At 29.6% G+C, this 8,856-nt stretch overlaps 1 long non-coding RNA gene across 1 annotated transcript; it reads left to right on the top strand.

Moving 5' to 3' along the window:
* The first annotated feature begins 2,099 nt into the window (after positions 1–2,099).
* On the top strand, positions 2,100–5,971 carry LOC141301127 (uncharacterized). Its single transcript, XR_012342109.1, has 3 exons — positions 2,100–2,169; positions 2,744–3,059; positions 5,797–5,971. It is a non-coding gene; the product is annotated as an uncharacterized lncRNA (long non-coding RNA).
* The last annotated feature ends 2,885 nt before the right edge of the window (positions 5,972–8,856 follow it).

The following is an 8,856-nucleotide window of genomic DNA, read 5'->3' as shown; positions in this document are numbered from 1 at the left end:
GTCGAAAGTACACTCTTAAAAATAAAGGTCCCAAAGAATCTTTCAGTAAACAGATCTTAAAAGAACCAATTTGAAGAACATTTTAAAAGTCTAAAGAACCTTTTCTGCATTCCATAGATGTTCAAGATTCTTCATGGAACCAACCTTTATTTTTAAGAGTGTATCTACATTTAATATGGTTGATGAATAGTTACTGAAATAAAGATATCAGCTCATCTCAAGAAAGAATGAAAAGAGCAACCATAAATAAAAGCAAAGACTGGATTTGTGTAAGTTAGCCACTGGATTTCTCTTTAAAACTGGATAGATTTCACACTGGAACCAAGCAATCACAAGTCAAACACTGTGGTAAAACACTGGATCATTATCAGCATTTTAAATCAGGAAACACTTCAAATTGAGTTTCACTATGAGTACTTTACTTTGTTACTTTATTAATTTCTTTATAATACATTGTTTTACCTTCTAGTATGCTGCTCTGCATACTATACTTAAGCCGTAACCAATGATTGTGTTCAAAATACATTTTTGAATCTTTTGAGTCTTGTAAAGTTGTATCTAACCACTTGGTCAGAAAGATCTCTGTTTTTTTTTTTTTTTTCAGAGAATTTGTCAGACAATGTCCCAAACTTTCAGTGTTACTAAACAAAACCCAGTAGATTTGTTCTAATTTCATCGTCTTTAAAAAAAAAATCCTTTTTTTTTTACCAGATTTATTGTCTTTCGTGTAATCCAGCACTATGTACATTTCAAACACCATATTTGAAGTCTTTTTTGTCCTTTTTTTTGTACTTTGTACACATAAACATTGTAATGTTCTAGATCTTGTTTAAAGCAATAAGGAAAGCCATAATGTAGTCTTTGTAAGGCTGGGTAATATGTGATTATGTTCGTCGTGGTCAAATCATGTGAAGAACCAGGAAAGTGTTGACTGAAAATGTTGTGCACTAAAATTACAATTTCCATAATGCCATACTAATGATACTGATTCTGAGTATAAAACATCTGAGATGAGCTTTTGAAATCTAAAATATGGTTCTTTTTTAAAAATCATTGAGAATATCACATATTCTGTCCAGAATAAACCAGCCTCTTGTGGAAGCACTTCCAAACTATGCACTGTAAATATGTTTTTCTAATGTTTTCTGTGACATCTAAAACTGTTTAAAAACTCTGTAATATATAAAATGTTCTTGTGAGAGTTCAGTTTGTTTTTTTATTGTTTGTTATAACTCATATCTTTCATTATGTACAACAGTATCCTTTATTTCTGTTCTTTTTACTCGTCATTAAATTTGTATAACGTAATTTTACTACATTTATGATTTGTTTGTTCTCTGTTAATCATGACGTAATTGATTAAAAACATTACATTTTTTTATTTTTAACATTTTTAAATGTTTATCAAAGACTTTTTTTCTCAGTTGTCTGTCTTATGTTTATCTTTATGGCTTTAAGCCCTGTAAGAACTAAAATATTAAAAAAAACTGTTGATTCACTGTTGTGTTTGTTACATTTTCTCATTTCCATTGCTTTATCTGAGCTTTCTGAAAGCCTCTGTTGTATATTGATGCATAATCGTTATTTTTAGTTCATCTGCATAATAATTTGTCTCACTTTTTTGACATGTATGTTTACTGATGTCATAATACAAATGCATGCAAGCATGATGCATAAATTAAATAAATATTTTTCTGGATACTAAATTTAAAATGGTACTTGTGTGTGATCTATCTATCTATCTATCTATCTATGGAAAGTTGGGGCTTTTATTTTGTATTGTGATGTGAGTCATTCCCTCATTCCTCTAAAAACCCTATGCTAAAAACCATTGAAAAACTTGTTACTTGAAATAAAATAAAATAGATAAAGTTATCTGTCATCTATCTATCTATCTATGGACCGTTTGTAATTGTACATTTGTATTGTGCTGTAAGTCACTCCTCTAGAAACCATTTAAAAGCGTGTTACTTGAAATAAATAAACTTTAACAGAAATCTATCTATCTATCTATCTATCTATCTATCTATCTATCTACGGAGCGACGTCTACGGACTTATATTTTGTATTACGCTGTTAGTCACTCCTCTTCCGGTCACTCTTCACTTACGTGGCTGTTCTAGCTCTTCTTCCGGTCGGACAGATTCTGCCTTTACCTGTCACACGATGGTAAATACGCATGATTTTATTACAAATTATTATATTTCTTAACATTCAGAGAGTCGAGAAATGAAATGAAACTGTAAACAACGCGTCTAGTATTTTTTAATCGCTCCTGTCTTGTTAAATTGCAGCAGTTTGATAGCTTTAGCTGTTAGCTGCAGTCAGGAGTGCAGTGTTTGCACTGCATATAGATACTAACGTTAATTATAGATAATAACAAAATGATAACATGCACATTTTTAGTCATAAATGTCTATTTGTATAAGCTTAATGTGAATTTGTAAAAGTGTTTAAATTTAGGTTCGGCAGTTCATTCAATAAGTGTGTCAGTTTTCACATTTGTGTTGCCTTTTTTTATATTTATCGACAGTTTTTGGTAATGTTCACATTTCTGTGCTTAAAAAATCTGTCTATTTAATGTGAAATCCATATCAGTTCAATACACCTGTTTTTTCCCATCATCTTTATGTCGTGTTTGTGTTGTTTTCTACCTGATTATTTTGTTATTTTGCATGCTGATATACGTCTTCAGGTGTCAGAAAGCATGTCCACTAATGTGTAAATGACTGATTCTGTGCAGGAGTTGGAAGCCATGACTAGATACACCAGTCCGGTGAACCCGGCTGTGTTTCCTCACCTCACTGTGGTGCTGCTGGCCATCGGCATGTTCTTCACCGCCTGGTTCTTTGTGTATCCTTCAATATATTTTGTAATCAGAAAGGTGTTTGTGATGTGTTTGGATGTTTGCGTCCTTGACTCTCTCTCAGATATGAAGTAACGTCCACGAAGTACACCAGAGATCTGTACAAAGAGCTGCTCATTTCTCTGGTGGCGTCGCTCTTCATGGGCTTTGGTGTCTTGTTCCTCTTACTGTGGGTCGGCATTTATGTCTGAAAGTGAGTGTCTTTACTGTCTTTGGTGTTACAATTTTTTGTGTAGCTGTGATGTTCTATCTCACATTTCTTGTAATTCTAATTATATCTCACAATATGTCAGAAATGTGAGAGATAAATTCACAATTGCAAGGTAAAATGTTAGAATTGTGAGATAAAAGTGTCGTAGTTACCTATTTTATGGCAAAAAAAAAATTATGAGATGTAAATGCAGAATTCTAAGAAAAAATTCAAAATTACCGAAGTTATATATTTTTTTTATTCACATATTACAGTTTTTATTAATATTTTAAATTAGTATTTTTTTTATCAGTTTTCGTTTATTTTATTTAAGTTAAACTTAATGAAAATGAATTAATGAATAATAAATTTATTATTTTATTAATTATTATTATTATTATTATTATTTCTTAAAGTTGCAATTACCTTTTTATTTTATTTTTTTCTACAGCGGAAGCAGACTTACATATATTACAGTTTTTATTAATATTTAGAATTATTTTAGTTTCAGTTATTTATTTTTTTTAATAGATATGTTTTTTAATTATTATGCCTTGGAATAAAATACCTTTTTTAGTTAATTTTAATATGAGAAAAAAGTTGCTGTTTTTAGTAATAATTAAATTTAGTTATTTTTTTTTTCATATATATATAAATATATATATATATATATATATATATATATATATATATATATATATATATATATTAATCATTTATATATATATAATCATTTATATTTATATATATAATTTTTTTAAAGTAAATAAAGTAAAACTTAATAAAAATGAGCAATGTTGCCTTGCAATAAAATACTTTTTTTTGTTTATTTTAATTATTTTTTTAATAATTTTTTTTTTTGTTCTACAGTGGAAGCAGGCTTCCATATATTAGTTTTTGTTAATAATTTTGAATTCGTTTTTATTTTAATTTCAGTTAAAGAAATTTTTTAAAGATATGTAGTTTTTTATTATTACTATTATTAATGTTCAGTTTTTGTTTATTTTAGTAAATAAAATTAAACTTAATAAAAAATAGCAATGTTGCCTTATAATAAAATACTTTTTTTAGTTTATTTTAATATAAGAAAAAAAAACACAGTTACCTTTTTGTTTTCTTTTTTTATTCCACAGCGGATGTAGTCTTCCATATATTACCGTTTTTATTAATATATATATTTTTTTTTCATGTTAGTTAATAGTGGAATAAAATACATTTTCAGTTAAAGTTTATTTTATTTCAAGTAACACTTTTCATGTTTTTTAGTTTTTTTAATATAAAATAAAAATAAAATAATTAATAAAATAATTGCAATCCCTTTTTTATTTTACACTGTGGAAGCAGGCTTTCATATATTAGTTTTTAATAATATTTTACATTTGTTTTTTATTTTCATTTCAATTAATGAACTTTCCATATAGTACAGTTTTTATATTTATTTAATTTAATGTTTTTTTTATATAGTCTTTTATTATTATTAATTTTCAGTTTTTGTTTATTTTAGTAAATAAGGTTAAACTTAATAAAAATTAGCAATGTTGCCTTGCAATAAAATAAATGTTTTAGTTTATTTAGAAAAAAGTAGCAGTTAGCAGGCTTCCAAATATTACAGTTTTTATTAATATTTTTTAATTCGTTTTTATTTCAATTTCAGTTATTGTTTTTTTTAGAAATGTTTATATCGCTTTTTTTATTATTAATTTTCAGTTTTAGTAAATAAAGTAAAACTTAATAAAAATAAGCAGTGTTGCCTTTTGATATAAAATATGTTTATTTAAATATTTATTTATAATTTAAACATTTATTAAATAGTTTATTTTATTTTAAGTAACACATTCTTTTTGATGTTTTTTTTAGTTTATTTTTAATAAAAGAAGAAAAAATTGCAATCCCTTTATTTTTTTGTATTTCACAACAGAAGCAGGCTTTCATATATTAGTTTTTAATAATATTTTACATTTCCTTATTTTTTTTTTTCAGTTAATTTCAGTTAACAAGGCTTCCATATAGTTTTATATTCATTTAATTTAATGTTTTTTTTATATAGAGTCTTTTTTATTATTATTAATTAATAAAAAAAAATTTTTATATTTTATTTCAGTAAAAGTTTATTTAATGGATTTTAGTTTTTTTATATTTTAATATCAATCGCACAATTAATCTTACCAATTACTTTTTTTTTATTCTACAGTGGAAGCAGGCTTCCATATATTAGTTTTAATTTTCTTTAATTTCATTTAAAAAAAATGTTCATATAGTTTTTTTTATTTTTCATTTTTTTGTTTATATTAGTAAATAAAGTTAAACTTAATAAAAATGTGCAGTTTTTTTGTCATGATTTTAGTTTAATATAAGAAAAAAAATACATTTTTTTTTATTCTGCGATATATTACTCTTATTTTTTATTTTAAATTTAAAGTTTTAGTAATTTTGTTGTGTTTTGTAAGTTTAATTATTATTATTATTATTTTAAATGTCTATAAACTTTTTATTCATTTGTATTTTAGTTTTAGTACAGCAATTTAAATGAGAAAATTTGCCTTGGAATAAACTAAGTTTTTATATTTTATTTCAGTTGAAGTTTATTTTATTTCAGGTTACATATTTCAAGTTTTTTATGGTTTTAGTTAACTATAACAATGCTGGTCTGTAGCTTGATTTTATTTGTAGTATTTACTGTCCCTGAATTCTTCAGGCTGGACATAAATTAATTGTCATCTGTTGCATTTGTGTTCATCAGGTTGTGGAAATGGCATGTACAGGAAAACATTCCAAGGTGATCAGAACATTTTTTCCAGGAGTTCAAGCTTTACCACAGAAGCACTGGGATTTCAGATGAAGTTTGCACTGGCATGATGGGTGGGATTATGGGCTAATATTTCACAAATAAACAGTTTTTGTTAGAAAATCAAAAATGTTTCTTGGTTTTCATTTGATGTGTCCACTGTTACAGATTTTTTCATTCTCAAGAATCATTTTCCTTTATTTAAATCTCTATATTTAGACATTTTAAAGTATTGATCCATTGGTGAGCAAGTGATGTAATGCTACATTTCTCCAAATGGCTTGACGTTCGTCCTCACACGATGTGAGGAGTGAGTTGGCTGGGTATTTGAAAACATAGCATGCTATTTTTGTCCTGCAGGCTGTTTGTGGAGCGTAAAACCCCAATCCAAGCTTAATCTGACTGATCAGAATAGAACAGTCTGTCAGAGTGGAGATAGTCGCCTGTTTTAGCGCTAAAGCGACTACAGACATGTGCCATGACGTCTGAAAGAAATAGTTCACCCCCCAAAAAAGTTAATCGGATCACATTTGGAAAAATGTAGCATTACATCACTTGCTCACCAATGATATAATATAATATAAAGTAACATTCACTTCAATGGCATGAGATGACTGAATGCTTTAGCTGATTTTATATTGAACTGTCACCAACTGAACTGCAGTGGTCAAACTATTTAAAATGTAGTGAATTAAGATTGCAACTCATTAAATTAATGTGTTTCACTAGTTAGCAGACAGTAAACTGGTTACCTCACCTGAATCTGTTCGTACATTTTTGTTATGGATGTTATCTTTGGAATGAAATAAGGAGATTTTATTTGTGCACATCATACCGTTTTCGCTTATTTCAGGTAATGCCGTAAATACTCGCGAGCTAAGTCAGTAGTAGTACTGACAGTGTCCTGTAAACATGGCTGAAGACGCAAGAAGCAAGGGAACAAACAAACTGAATCAATTGAGTGAGTCATTTACGCTGGATTGATTCAAACTCGTGACTTGGATCATCCAGTTCAAGCGATTCACTGGCAAACAAATGATCAAAAATGCCATTCATATTCACATTTCGACGTTGCTTGTAATGATTTTGAAAAGCATGTATAAGTGAAACAGAGCTTTTCAAAACTCAGAATCCGTTAAACAATTGCGTCAGAAAATGATTCACTGTATCGAAGTGCTCCAATCGGATCGCGCATCGAGAATCATTTAATTTAGATCAGGGCGTCTGATGGGGTTCGCTAATCATTTTGCAAATTGTGCTATTAGTCCCGATCTGAAAATATAGATAACAATCATTATTCAAGTCTGGACTGAGCACAGATTGCAAATAATTAGATTTAGTTCAGAACTTCTGCTTCGTGAATTGTTTTATGCAGATAGGAACTTTAAAAAGAGGTTCACAAATCAATTCATTCATTAGAGTGAATCGCGAGCCGTGCTCAAATTCCGATCTGAAATAATTGCGTGTGAATTTTTTGATTTAGATTGGAACTTTGTAGCACTGATAGTGAAATCATTTGATCTAGATCGGAACTTCGGAGTGGGTTTGAGAATAATTTATTTGAGATCGGGAATAGTTCTCCAATCATTTTATGTAGATTGTAATGTTGGAGCAGGTTCACGAATCATTTCACGAATTAAATGATTCGTGATCTGCGCTCCTTGGATGGATCGCCAATTTTTTGATTTAGATCGGAACATAAAGCTGGTTTGTGAATCGTTTAATTCAGATCGGAACTTCGGAGCAGGCTCGCAAATCATTTAGTGAATTGAATGATTAGTGATCCGCACTCCGAAGTCCTGATTTGAAATGATGGTTTGCGAATCTTTTGATTCAGATTGGAACTTCGGAGTGGGTTTCACAAATCATTTTATGTAGATTGGATCTTCAGAGCAGGTTCGCAAATCATTTAGGCTACGTTTACATTAATCCGAATACATTTGAAAACGGAGTTTTCATTTTAAAACGCTCTCCGTCCACACTAGCGTTTCCAAGCGTTTTCCAAAAGTTTCTCATCCACACTGAAACGTAGGAAAACATCAAATTCGCCTTACTGCGCATGCGTAAAGTCTCCAAAATTATACAGACGCAATAAGTTTTCACGCAATTCTTCTGGCGGGATCATTTACGGAAATATCTCATCATCCACTGACACGCGTCTATATCGCGCTCATTCATATTTTATCTGAAAAGCAGTTGTCATCATGTTTTGCAGGACAGCAACTGTGAGTAAATTTTCTGCCATCTTTTTAGGACTGTAATTTGAAGAGTGTACAAGGTAAATCTTTTTAGCAGCAGTGTGTGAATAACACAGGCACAATTACTGGTGTAGATATCTATTGGTACAATATGCGTCACATGACTATAAATATGCGTCACCGTTTTCAAAAGCCTCCGTTTTCACAGTCCACACTACAACATGAAAACGGCGTTTTCAAATTTATCCACTTTGGCCGGAGTTTTTAGAAATAATCGTTTTCTGTGATAAAAACGGGGTTTTCGTGTAAATGACAGGCCAAACCGCAGGGAAATATCTGCGTCTTCCCTTCGTGTAAACGGGGCCTTAGTGAATTGAATAATTTGTGATCCACACTCCGAATTCCCGATCTGAAATGATGTTTCTTAAGGCCTGTTCACACCAAGAACAAGAACTATAACTATAAAGATAACGTTCTAAAAATCATTTCAAATTTAAGCGAATAGCAGAGTTCACACCACGACTATAATGATAACGATACAGGGCAACAATATCGTTGGGATCACTTTCAGAATGATTTTTTTGCTTGTGCATTTAAAATAGCAGACAACATTGTAAAGAAGCAAACTGACATTGCACAGCAAACAGAGTAACATAAAACACAAAACTACCTCAGGAATTCAACGCTAATTCGGACAACATTGCCTTGCCTCCTTTGAAGTTGCAGCAGAAAAGAGTATGTATTGTTTTTATTCCACTTCATTGACTACGTTAAAGATTAGATAGTTTACGCTAAATTCACTGTTTAGATGCTACAA

This window comes from Garra rufa, chromosome 25 (genome assembly GCF_049309525.1).
Source record: "Garra rufa chromosome 25, GarRuf1.0, whole genome shotgun sequence".
NCBI classification, from domain to species: Eukaryota; Metazoa; Chordata; class Actinopteri; order Cypriniformes; family Cyprinidae; genus Garra; species Garra rufa.
This window is presented reverse-complemented; position numbering and strand designations above follow the sequence as displayed.